Here is a 14,081-nt window from a genome sequence, read left to right on the forward strand (position 1 = left end):
TATATGATAAAGTTCATTTATGAAAAAATATATCGAAATCCTATATTAGGAAAAAAAAATCATTTATACCCAGGAGCCCCCTTAACAGGAAAAGAAGTATAATTGAATAAAATAGTTTTGTCATTCATAGTATGTTAAGATCCATAAGTAAAAGTAATATTGATAAATGAAATAATTTTGTCGTTCAAAGTACGATGTTTTTCATAACCAAAGAGTCACTTCAAAAGAATATCTAAAAAACTGACTGAACAGTACAAGTAATATAAATAAAGACAAATAAAAGAATACTATAACACGTTATTAAGATGATAACCAACGTCAGTACGCAAAATCTATACTTCAAGACCGTCTTGTATTATTTGTGAAGTTGATACGGAATATTTATCAACAAGTTCTGGGTATCTTCCGATGAACTTTTTTAGAAAAAGGACGAGGCGTTCTTTGACATACCCCTGGTTCATCAACTTTCTGCTCAGACACTGATGACGTTTTACAAAAGCTGAATAGGAGCTGCAAGCTCTTGAATACCTAATAAGTTTGGAAATGTATATTCCATATGACGGTGAATTTGGTAATTACTACTAATGTGGGGGAAATTGATAATTTCAAAATTAAAATCGTCTCGTTTGTCATAGATTCTGGTACTGAGATGATTGTGTATGTCAAATTCGAGGTATAAGTCATTAGAAATCTATGAAATTTTAACACATGGTTTATGACATTAAAGGAAGCTTAGGATTGATTTTGGGAGTTTTGGTCCCAACAGTTAGTAATTAGTGACCAAAAGGGTAAAAATTCATCAAAAATTGAATAATTGGGGTTATTTAATATGCCGAATCTTAACTGTGAATGTAGATTCTTAATTTTTGGTCCCGTTTTCAAATTGGTCTACATTAAGGTCCAAAGGTTCCAAAATTAAACTTAGTTTGATTTTAACAAAAAATGAATTCTTTGGGTTCTTTGATATGCTAGATCTAATTAACCGTGTATTTAGATTTTGGATATTGCACCATAATAGGTAAATGTCCAATTTTTAAGTTTCTAAGTTTAAGGTCTTAGACCACATTCATTCTGTGTCAGAAAACTATGTTGTGTCAACTATTTAATCGCAATCCAAATTTAGAGCTGTATCAAGCTTGAATGTTGTGTCCATACTTGCCCAAACTGTTCAGGGTTCGAACTCTGCGGTCGTATAACTCTTCAATCACACCAGAGACAAAACATATATAAACATGTATATATATGTGTCTATATATGTGTATATACACACACACTTCCTCTGTACCGTATCAGAACTCACCAGCACAATGACCTAGCAGGTTTTGGGCCGAAGAGATGTAAGGCCGAACGAAATGGCTTGTCTTTTGGGTGGGTTCCTGGTTCATTGTTGTTACCACCTTTCTTGAATAAATAGAGATAGGCACCAGATCGTTAACTAAAGAAAAACAGTAGACATGGTAGAGAAAACTAACTTCTAGAATCTTCAAATTATATCAAACCCGAACATATTTTGCCTTTATTAATCCATTCATTTTGTAGTAAGTTATAGAGATAGTATATTAGTTGTCCATTATCCATGCGAAGCTAAATAAATAGCAATATAAGGGTGTCCAGTTTCAGAAAAGGACTTTTGAAAAGTTTTTTTACCTTATTCAGTTACGGAATAACACTATGCTAAATTCATCTTTGTAAAATCAATGCAAAATCGTATTATTTACAACAATGTTTAACCCTCTTAGTGCGTATCTAAATTTCAAATATTGTCCAGAAACAGGTCAATTTCAGTAAAAAATACAAAAAACAGAAAATTGTTATTCAGTCTTGTATAACAGCATGTTAACTCAAATAATTGAAGAAATTTTTAATTTACAATACATAAAGTATAGATGTTTTTTTGTTTTTTTTAAATAACGTTACTTAAATGACATGACGTAACATCATAATGATGATCACGTCACGTCCTAAAAACATTTTGCGCTATTCAATAGTCAAGCACTTTTCATTACCAGTACTTGTTACTTGAGAGCGTACAAATAATTCTGATTTTAGACAAAATAATTTCTTTGCTTTATTAGAACGTGTTGCAAGTTGCCTTTTATTAATGTGTTATCCATTTGTAGCATCAAAAACGTCATATTCCTTTCCAAATTGCTTGCCAAACATTGTTTACTTTTGTAAATTTTCCATAATTTGTCCGCCATTTATAAATATAAGAATCACGAATTGGATACGGTTCAACTATGTAAAAATTCCGCATTCTTGCAATTATAAGTTCAGACGCACGAATGACACAATTGAAAGAAAATAATGATTACAAAAGTAATAAAAGCGTTCTACACGAATCAACAGACATTGGCTTAATACCCATGTTTACTGTAAAATGCAAATTTATGCATTGCTTTATTTTTTCTGTTAATTTTAAATTTCTAAAAGTTAAAAAACTTTATATATCTTTTCTTAATTCAAAGCATTCAAATGTTCATACAGCTATGTTATTGAAATTTTTTTGTGAGTTACACCATTGAAATTTAGAAATGTTTAGTGTCACTGTTGGTAATCAATGTTGTAATTATGAGATAAAATATGTTCAATATGATTTTGATTCTTATTAATTCATTGTTTTAACTGCTTAATAGATAATTATCAAAGTTACCAGAATTATAATTTGGTAGTAAGTACGCCAGAATATGAAAAGGAAACAAAAGATCAAATATGAAAAATATAAACTCTGCAATAATATGGATATACACATATTAGACAAGTACAATGAGACTAAATGCATATTTTCCTTTAAAAAAAGAGGGCAAGATATAATGATCCGATTATAACCGATAGTCGGTTGTTTGATGTCAACCGATTGTAATAGATAATCGGTTGGTGATTTAAATTGATTATCCAACACTAGTGGAAAGCTGTCTTATTGCCAATCATACCACATCTGACATCTCATTTTTTTTATATTCAAATGCTTGTCTCATATATTTACAAATTTGTTTGGCATCAGCCATTTTATTTTGATTAATTGAATATGATACTGATTTGATAACATTAACTTTAACCAATTTTTGAAAACTTAAACATAAATTCTCCCGAAGGTTTTTATATTGGGGACATTATACAAAAGGAAATGCGCACAATATTCTGCGTTATCTCCCCAAAATTTTCAGAAACTTTCAGTTGCTTGTGCTTTATGAAAACTGTGTATCACCCGTTTCAATAGCAAGTGATTGTGCACTTAACTTTGATTCGTAAGAAGAAAGCTCTCATATTTTGGTATAACAAAGCATAGGTAAGCTTTTTAAAAGTCAAACGATTAGCAAGTTATACAAACCAATCTTGAGTTTAATAGTGCTGTGTTATTAGGTTAACTGTGCTCAAGTTGTTATAAAGGATGTATGTCCCCACATCTAAAAACAAAACCCTTTTATTGGCTTAACTATGACGCAATTAATTTAATTTAATTAATTCAGCCTTAATTTCTTAAGAAAGACACATTTAAGATTAATGGTGTTTACACATGCACACTTTACATCCTTTTTATTTAATAGAAATGCTTAAAGATGTCAAAAATATGTCAATACTGTAAAATGGATCTGTCTCCGTAAATATTCTCCATCAGTGGTACACTGTAATCATATTGTTCCCCTTTCTGTGTAGATGATGATTGCACCGACGCTAGTGTCATCACTTGAAATATTTCTTGTGTTTACTACTGTTATTCTTTTCTAAGTTATACTGATGTTCAGTAGTTGTCGTTTGTTGGTGTGGTTCATAAAGTGTTTCTTGTTTCTTGTTTTTTTTTTACACTATAATTGTTTTGGGTCCTTTATCGCTTGCTGTTCGGTGTCAGCCAAGGCTCTGTGTTGAAGCATGTATACATACTTTGACCAATCATGGTTTACTTTTATAAATTGTGACTCGGATGGAGAGTTGTCTCATTGGCACTCCTACCACATCTTCTTATATCTATTCATATCATTTTTCATTTGTCATATATTCATTTTCATATCACATTGATGCTTGACGATTGACAAATCCAAATTAAACACACATTTTACTTGCATGCTTACTAATACATTGTAATAACAACATAAAATCCCTTTAAAAAAAACCCTGTAATATCTTTGCATACCTGCTGTATGATTTTTCTATAATTGATGCCAAGTTAGAGTTTTTACCCCAATTTTATGGTCCACTGAACATAGAAAATGAAAGTGCTAGTGCGTCACACATGTACTTGTGACACATTATTGTTTATTCATGTGTTGGAATCTGGATGATGTGCGCTGTGAGCTATATTTTTACATGTTCGTTTTTTTTATTTTTATTTTTTAGGTTCAGTTCTTATATATTCATTTACAACTGCTTAATTTCTTTGATTACTATTGTTCAAATGTATATTTATACTATTTGTAAACATCAATATGTATATTTATAGGATAAATAATTAGAGAGCCCTTCCTAATTTATATTCGTACTTCAATCTAATATTTACACATATTTAGAAAAGATATTTTATAATATTTTACGATTTTTATCCCCCAACTTAAATAGCATGTAAAGTATACTAAGGAAAACATATATTTTTGTTTAAAGCAACGTACATTTTGTATTCAGTATCGTTGAAGGCCGTATGGTGACCTATCGTTGTTAATGTTTGTGTCATTTTGGTCTTTTGTGGATAGTTGTCTCATTGGCAATCATACCACATCTTCTTTTTTATATAACAACACTTGTCAATCAAAAAATGACCTGAAAAATTAAGATAGCACATTATTTTCTTTACTCGTCCCAAGTCATGAGTCTGTAATTCAGTGGTTGTCGGTCGATCATGTCTATCACATATGTTTTTTATAAACTACATTCTTATAAATTATGCTGTTAGTTTCATGTTAATTTTACATTTTTTTCATGTTGAGGCCTCCTTTAGTTGACTTTACGCTATAGATTTTTCTCATTATTTGGCTGATTCCTGCTGCTAACGGGTTATTAATAACTCCAAAGTATCTATCCATTTCTGCACACAAACTTAAGTTTTTAACAGCTAATAACGCACAAAAAAACATGTAAATGCAGAAGCCAACTTTACAATTCGGTCAGTAAATTAATTGTCATTTTAGACTTATTTGCCAACATGGACCTTTTTCATAGTTTAATTAATTTGTTTTTAAAGAAGTAAGAAAACCAAGGCAAGCATCAATTTAAAGACTTAGTACATGTATATATATATGTGTTCCCCAAAATCTAAAAGAGTTAAGAACATAAATGTTTTAAATATTTATTTATTGTTGGGCACAAGAACTAAAACCAATAAGCAAATAGTTTTGTTTGTATTGCTTAATGATCATTTGTTGATGTTGGTTTTTTCCCCTGCTGTTTCATACTATGATTCTTTTTAATAATCTTTATTTTTTTAAAAATTTGGCCCTTAGTTTTCTGGTTTGGATTGTTTTACATTGTCTTATCGGGACCTTTTATAGCTGACTATGCGGTATGGGCTTTGCTCATTGTAGAAGGCTGTACGGTGACCCATAGTTGTTAATGTATGTGTCATTTTAGTCTTTTGTAAATAGTTGTCTAATTGGCCATCATACCACATCTTCTTTTTTATATTATCAATAACAGCATACAAATTGTTCATTCAAAAATTTGATCTTGGATAGCGCTATCATTACGTCAAATCAATTACGACGTCAAATAATATATGACGTAATGATCATGAGCATAGCTACCTTTACGTCAAAACGCCTGGACGTACATTTGATTTTTGGTTAAAAAAATATTTTAATCTCAATAATTCAAAAAGATCTGGTTTAAAGCACATCAGTCTTGTAAATCTTTCTTAAAAATCTTGTAACTGCTACAAAAGGTACGTGACGAAATTTACTTTTCAATCAGATGGTACCATATTATATTACCCATACAGAAAAAATGATCACTAGGCCAAATGCATTGCTCAACTGGCCGCCAGTTGAGGGCTAGCTGGCGATCAGTTGAGTAAATAGTTAAGGGCCAGTTGAGGGCTAGCTGGATTTTTGCCATGCAAGTTAGGGAGCCCTCAACTAGCAATGCTCAACTTTATGCAAATTAGTTGAGCAACATTGAGAAAATATCATAGTTGAGGGCTAGGTGTCCAACAGTTGAGCAATTAGAGTTGAGGGCTACCTGGCCAACAGTTGAGGACCAGGTCATTAAAAGTTGATGGCTAGGTGGCCAAAAGATGAGGACCAGGTCATTAAAAGTTGAGGGCTAGGTCTTTAAAAGTTGAGCATTGTGTGGTAATTGCAAACTGATGTTACTACACACTGTAGAAAAAATAAATTTAAATTGTGTATTTTTATAGCCAAAATACTGCTGAAAGATCTCAACTATCAACAGACTACATGACTGCTTGATCCTTGCTTTTAAGAAGTTATCTAGCAAATAAGAATAGACCTCTAGTTTTATACCAAATTCATTATATTAGAATACTCTTATTTTATTAGTAATTCTTTCTTAAACAAATTGTCTTGATAATGAAATAAACATGTCTCCTCAGTGTCTTACACATTTTGACAATATATAAATTAATGCATAAATATATTGTCTCAGTTTTTTCTTCACTATAAAGTTTATAAAGAAAACACTTTAAATATCACTAATTTGAACTAAAAGATGCAAATGTTTTCACCTGTCCTAAGTCAGGAATCTGATGTACAGTAGTTGTCGTTTGTCTATGTAATATATACGTGTTTCTCGTTTCTCGTTTTGTTTATATAGATTAGACCGTTGGTTTTCCCGTTTGAATGGTTTTACACTAGTTATTTTGGGGCCCTTTATAGCTTGTTGTTCGGTGTGAGCCAAGGCTCCGTGTTGAAGGCCGTACTTTAACCTATAATGGTTTAATTTTTAAATTGTTATTTGGATGGAGAGTTGTCTCATTGGCACTCACACCACATCTTCCTATATCTATATAAAAGAGCATAATTATACACTAATTCAAAATGGTGGAAATCAAATCTAATCCAATGTACTTACCAAAAGATGTTTCCAGAAATATGTGTTAAAACATCAATCTTCCTAAATCCAAGAGTCATGTCATCAGAAGAATACACTGCACTTTTCAATGTCAATACAGTTATTTGTAACTTTTTTATCTACATTCATTGTAAAATTCATATTTTATTCATGATAGCTAGAAGAAATCTTTGCTTGCCATGTGCATGCTCAAACCCAGTTCAAATTTTAAATGTTTGAGGTTCTTTTGGGTATTGTGACAGTGTGATCACTTTGAGATTTGCCCCTAATAATAACTGTTAATTGCCTAAATCTTAAATATTTGATATATCTTATAATAAAAGAAATACTGTTTTTTTTTTTATCTTTATGTCAAAGATTTAGTTAAGTTAAAATACAGAAAAATGTATAAAAACGTGTGCTTCCCTTAATTTTGCCTCAAACATTGTGTACATTTATAATAATACTTCCTGTCCATTTGCACTAAAGACTGATAAAACAGATGGCATCTATACTATTAAACGAGAAGACCTCATTTTTGGTGTCGCTTCTCTTCTTTCCACAATAAATTAATCATCATGCCTCTGTGTTCTATGGGTACAGTGCATAATCGCATTTGTCATCCATTCATATGATTATTCGAATTGAGTTATTTTGGGTGAAAAACAAAAAAAAGACGTCCGGACATGTTTCCGTCATTGGGCAAATTTTTAAGTCAGATTAGACTTCCGGTTTGCGTTTTTCTGTATACTTCAAGTTGAACATAATTAATACTACGAATACAGTGTATTTTCTGTCTTATATCCGTCATTAGACGAAATTTAAGTCAAATTAGAACCCCGGATTGCGTTTTTCTTTTTACTTTGAAACAAATACATATACTACGAATAAAGTGTATTTTTCTGTCTGATATAATTTTCAAGTTTACTATCCACGGCAGTCACAGGGTTTATTTAATAGAGAGGGTCTGAATAATCAATCAATGACCGCTGTGGATCAATTATTAAACTGAGAATTGACTGTAAAAAGAAAATTCACTTTCGGGACGTCTGGAACGGGTGTTTTTAAGATCGAAATTTCAGGATTGACCATTTCGGGATCCGGGATTTCTTTTTTTTGAATTTCGGGATGTTGAGATATTTGATTTGTATAATAAATTCAGAACCTCAGGATTTCATGTTTTTAAGCCCGGGATATTGGGATCAGGGACCCTCCGCAGTGGCGGATCCAGAAATTTTAATACACAGTTGACTACTTAAGAGGGGCCCGCTCGGGTCATGCTTCAGTGATTCCCTATATAAACAACCAATTAAAAAGAGAAAAAAGACGTCCGGATATGTTTCCGTCATTGGGCGAAATTTTAAGTCAGATTAGACTTCCAGTTGCGTTTTTCTGTATACTTTGAACATACATTAATACTACGTACACAGTGTATTTTCTGTCTTATATCCGTCATTGGACGAAATTTAAGTCAGATTAGACCTCCGGTTTGCGTTTTTCTTTTTACTTTGAAACCAATACATATACTACGAATAAAGTGTATTTTCTGTCTGATATCATTTTCAAGCCTTACTATCCACTGCGGTCACAGAGTTTATTAAATAGAGAGGGTCTGAATAATATATCAATGACCGCTGTGGACCAATTATTAAACTGAGAATTGACTGTAAAAAGAAAATACACTTTCGGGACGTCTGGAACGGGTGTTTTTAAGATCGAAATTTCAGGATTGACCATTTCGGGATCCGGGATTTCTTTATTCGATATTTAATTTGTATAATAAATTCAGAACCTCGGGATTTCATGTTTTTAAGCCCGGGATATTGGGATCAGGGACCCTCCGCAGTGGCGGATCCAGAAATTTTAATACACAGTTGACTACTTAAGAGGGGCCCGCTCGGGTCATGCTTCAGTGATTCCCTATATAAACAACCAATTATTTTCCAGAAAGGGGGGGCGGGCCCCCTAAATCCGCCCAGTCCCAACCCCCCCCCCCCCCCCCCCCCTTTATGAAAGTTCATTATATTCTATTATATTTATATTAAAATTATTCATGTCTCATTAAAATTAATAGAGAACAAACAAACAAAAAAATGATTTTTTTGTGGAAAAAGGAGGAGCCGGGTTAGAAAAACAATTATCCTGTCCCAAATTACCTATGACTTTTGATACCTTTTCTGAAATTCTCAAGTCACTAAATGTTTTACAAAAAAAGAAGATGTGGTATGAATGCCAATGAGACAGCTCTCCACAAGAGACCAAAATGACACCGAAATTAACATTTAAAGGTCACCTTACGGCCTTCAACAATAAGCAAAAGCCGATACTGCATAGTCTGATATAAAAGGCCCCGAAATCACAATGTAAAACAATTCAAATGAGAAAACTAACAGCTTTATTTATGTACAAAAAATGAACGAAAAACAAATATCACTGAACCACTGAATTACAGGCTCCTGACTGGAATGTTCATAATACATGTATACTAAATGTATGTTCATAATGAAATTAATAGAAAACAAAAAATGGGAATTTTTGAAATAAAGGAGGAGGGTTAAAAAAACATTTTCCTGTCCCCAAGTACCTTTTAGTACTTTTGATACTTTTCCTGAAATTCTCAAGTCATTAAATCTTTTACAAAATTCTTCCTACAACACTTTACATCCTTTCAAATACGCTCTGAATGCCCGCGATTTCGCGGGTGTGTTCTAGTATAACATTTATATCACCAGGTCATATTTCTAATTGCTCAACTTTTGCTCAACTATAAAAATAAAGTCAAAGTCTGAACGTTCAACTTTTCCTCAACTACAATAATTTCAAAGTCTAAATGCTCAACTTTTTCTCAACTTCAAAAATTTCAAAGTCTGAATGCTCAACTTTTGCTCAACTATTTGAAAACTAAAGATTAATTGCTCAACTTTTCCTCAACTTGATGGCCAGCATCAGTTGAGGGCCAGTTGAGCGACATATATCCAACATACAGCGCTTGACCAGGTTTGAGTTGAGCTAAGATGCTCAACACCTGGCCCTCAACTATTTTCCTTAAAACAGCTAGCCCTCAACTGTCAGCCACATGGCCATCAACTGGCCCTCAACTTTTTTTTCTGTAGGGGTATGTTTTTACTTTCTGTCAGTCAAAGTCTTAATCTACTTGGAATTCTTCTGACTTTCCTTTTGTTTAAAGCAATTAATAATCAGCTGAGATTGGATGAATGCTTTGAATTTTATCCAGACCTGTGACATCTATTCTAAGTCGCGAAATCAAGAAATAGCGATCCTAGATTTTGTAGATGGCGTCAACATTAAGGTTCAGTATGTGGTCAACTTTTTTTTAAAACATCATGAAGTGTATCCAGAACATAATGAAGAATTAATATTTTTAATTTTTCCCCTATTTTAATGATAAAAAGAATTTATCGCTTATTTGTATATTTTGCCTTTGATTTTACTGCCGTATATTTTCGAGTATTAACGTACTGGCTGTATCACTAAAAATATTAGGATATACATTGTGAGACGTCATAACTACCAATAAACAGAATAATAGGTAGTTTCGTTTTTGATACTGACTATATCATATGAAATATCTCAACTCGCCCTTAAACGGGCTCGTCTAGATATTCCACATGATATAGTCAGTATCAAAAACGAAACTAACTTTTATTCTATATTTCTTTTTGCAGTAAACCAGTAGATACATTATGTGGTTAAAGTTTGTTACACTTCAATTATTTTGTCAAAACTTTATCGATTTTATGAAATCTGGCAGAAGCATTTTTGTGATACTTTTTGAAATGTCTTGAGCAAAATATTGAAAGTACATTTTTTTTTTAATTGGCATACAGACTTGTCTTTTGGCAATTTACAGGTGGCCTCACGCCCTGTTGTTAATATTTTCTACATGATTAATTTGAAAACCTTCAGATATTGACATGAAATTTAAACAAGAGGTTAATATTCAAGATCAAGAAAAAAAAATCTGAAGAAAATATTTGTTTATTAAAAATCCTGTAATGGACTCATAAACGGAATAAAATGAAGCGGTAATCCCAGTCCGAGAACCACGGTTAATTGGAACTCTTTACGAATTTTCATAATGCACCTTATTACACATGTATTATCTGTTCCGAGAACACAGTTACATGTATGTCGTAGTGTGTTTCTTTTAGATAATGAGCTAAAACAAAAAATATCCAACCTGTCCTTTTGCACTTTCTCAATATTTCTTTTACAGTGTGTAGTACTATTTTTGGACAAATTATATCCAAAATCATAATAACCTTCGTCGGCTCTAACTAAAAATATGGTTGAAATTTTTTGACAGCTTCCGAAATGTTAACTTTTAACCTTTTTTAGCTGGACCAAATCACTACTTTACTTTGAAATACATGAAACAATTCGTTTTACAGTGTAGTTTCATCCCCCTCCTTGTTTTTTAGTCATTAAACATGAAGAAATAACTTTGAAAGTAGTATAAAAAGATTGTCAAGTAACCAGGTAACACATTGTTAACACTATGGTCTATTTTCAAAGGACGATAACTGTGTTCCCAGACCAATAGTCTAGATCTATGTTCAACTTCCTATTGACTAATTTGTAATGACTGAAATGAGCCCCCCCATCTCGAACCCACTACTGGTAGGTTTTATAATCTGGATCCAATTGAGGCCTTCAAACAACTATCCGAGGTTAGGGCGTACACTTAAAAATAGTCTAGCTACGCCACTCATGATGACATTTTATGAAAAAGATAGGTTAAAGAAAACATCAAAAATAGTAACCACATGATGAATAAAATGTATTCAATAATTGAAAGAAAGGTGTGTTTTTTTCAGAAATATTACGAAAGGGAAAAAATAATCATTTTTTTTTACACAAAGGACATATATGTCCTTCCTGCAGTAAGCCACGGGAGGACACATATGTCCTTCACGCAGTAAAAGGGTTAAGTTCAAGCAGTCACGATTTTCATGGTTTTTCATGCACACAAAAAGGTGTCAAAGCCAAAAATGTTATAGCCTTTCAAGACCTCATAATTTTTTGGACTAGGTAGCCACATGCAGATAGTGAACCCTCAAAGAAGCTTCTGAAATGAAGTGGCCAACTGGCCACCAGACATGAAAATTTAGTGGCTAACTCAAAATTTCAGTGGCCAGGAAATAATTTCAGGTTGCCTACATTTTTTTTCGGCTAAACAACCCTTGCTAAATAAAAAATATATAATTATTTTGTTCTTTGTTTTTGGTTGGCAGGGTAACGTCACACATTTTTTAAACTAGATACTCCAATGATGATTGTGGCCAAGTTTGGTTTCATTTGTTCCGGTAGTTTTAGAGGAGAAGATTTTTGTAAAATATTACTAAGATTTACGAAAAATGGTTAAAAATTGACTATAAAGGGCAATTACTCCTATAGGGGTCATCTGACCATTTTGGTTATGTTGACTTATTTGTAGATCTTACTTTGCTGAACATTACTGCTGTTTACTGTTTATCTCTATCTATAATAGTAATCAAGATAATAACCAAAAACAGCAAAATTTCCCTAAAATTACCAATTTAGGGGCAGCAACCCAACAACGGGTTGTTGGTTTCATCTGAAAATTGTAAGGCAGATGGATCTTGACCTGATAAACAAATTTACCATGTCAGATTTGCTCTAAATGCTTTGGTTTTTGAGTTAAAAGCCAAAAACTGGATTTTACCCCTATGTTCTATTTTTAGCCATGGAGGCCATCTTGGTTGGTTTGGCGGGGCACGCCACACATTTTTTAAAACTATATACTGCTATGATGATTGTGGCCAAGTTTGGTTTAATTTGGCCTAGTGGTTTCAGAGGAGAAGAGTAAAAGTTTATGACGCAGGACAACATTGGACGCATGGACACCGACGGACGCAAAGTGATGGGAAAAGCTCACTTGGCCCTTTGGGCCAGGTGAGCTAAAAAAGAACACAGAGGAAAAATGTAGATTTTGGCTTAATCTCCAAAACCAAAGCATTTAGAGCAAATCTGACAGTGGTTAATCAGTTTATCAGGTCAAGATCTATCTGCCCTGAAATTTTCAGATGAATCGGAAAAACTGTTGTTGAGTTGCTGCCCTTGAATTGGTAATTTTAAGGAAATTTTGTCCGTTTTTATACGACTGCAAAATTTGAAAAATGTTCCGTCGTATATTTCTATCACGTTGGCGTGGTCGTCCGCGTCGTCGTCGGCGTTGTCCGAGTACTTTCAGCTTTTGCACTCTAACTTTAGTAAAAGTGAATAGAAATCTATGAAATTTAAACACAAGGTTTATGACCTCAAAAGGAAGGCTGGGATTGATTTTGGGAGTTTTGATCCCAACATTTTAGGAATTAGGGGCCAAAAAGGGCCCAAACTTTTTTCTTGGTTTTCGCACAATAACTTTAGTTTAAGTAAATAGAAATCAATGAAATTAAAACTCAAGGTTTATAACCACAAAAGGAAGGTTGGTATTAATTTTGGGAGTTGAGGTCCCAACAGTTTAGGAATGAGGAGCCAAAAAGGGCCCAAATAAGCATCTTTCTTGGTTTTCGCACCATAACGTTGGTATAAGTAAAAAGAAATCTATGAAATTTAAACACAAGGTTTATGACCATAAAAGGAAGGTTGGTATTGATTTTGGGAGTTTTGGTCCCAACAGTTTAGGAATAAGGGGCCCAAAGGGTCCAAAATTAAACTTTGTTTGATTTCATCAAAATTGAATAATTGGGGTACTTTGATATGCCGAATCTAACTGTGTATGTAGATTCTTAACTTTTGGTCCCGATTTCAAATTGGTCTACATTAAGGTCCAAAGGGTCCAAAATTAAACTTAGTTTGATTTTGACAATAAATGAATCAGTTGGGTTCTTTGATATGCTGATTCTAAAAATGTACTTAGATTCTTGATTATTGGCCCAGTTTTCAAGTTGGTCCAAATCGGGGTCCAAAATTAAACTTTGTTTGATTTCATCAAAAATTGAATAAATGGGGTTCTTTGATATGCCAAATCTAACTGTGTATGTAGATTCTTCATTTTTGGTCCTGTTTTCATATTGGTCTACATTAAAGTCTAAAGGGTC

At 32.8% G+C, this 14,081-nt stretch overlaps 1 protein-coding gene across 7 annotated transcripts in view; it reads left to right on the forward strand.

Annotated features, from left to right (window-relative positions):
• The first annotated feature begins 1,278 nt into the window (after positions 1–1,278).
• Positions 1,279–14,081, forward strand: part of LOC134724971 (probable E3 ubiquitin-protein ligase HERC4) — a 303,456-nt gene continuing 290,653 nt past the window's right edge. For 5 of the 7 annotated variants that reach the window (XM_063588394.1, XM_063588397.1, XM_063588398.1 and 2 more), the window contains exon 1: positions 1,394–1,538. The gene's annotated coding sequence lies outside the window, so the exon portion shown is untranslated. Of the gene's footprint in view, positions 1,539–14,081 lie in introns of all 7 variants that reach the window. The other 2 variants (XM_063588396.1, XM_063588395.1) reach the window with 2 other exon arrangements.

This window comes from Mytilus trossulus, chromosome 7 (assembly GCF_036588685.1).
Source record: "Mytilus trossulus isolate FHL-02 chromosome 7, PNRI_Mtr1.1.1.hap1, whole genome shotgun sequence".
Classification (NCBI taxonomy): domain Eukaryota; kingdom Metazoa; phylum Mollusca; class Bivalvia; order Mytilida; family Mytilidae; genus Mytilus; species Mytilus trossulus.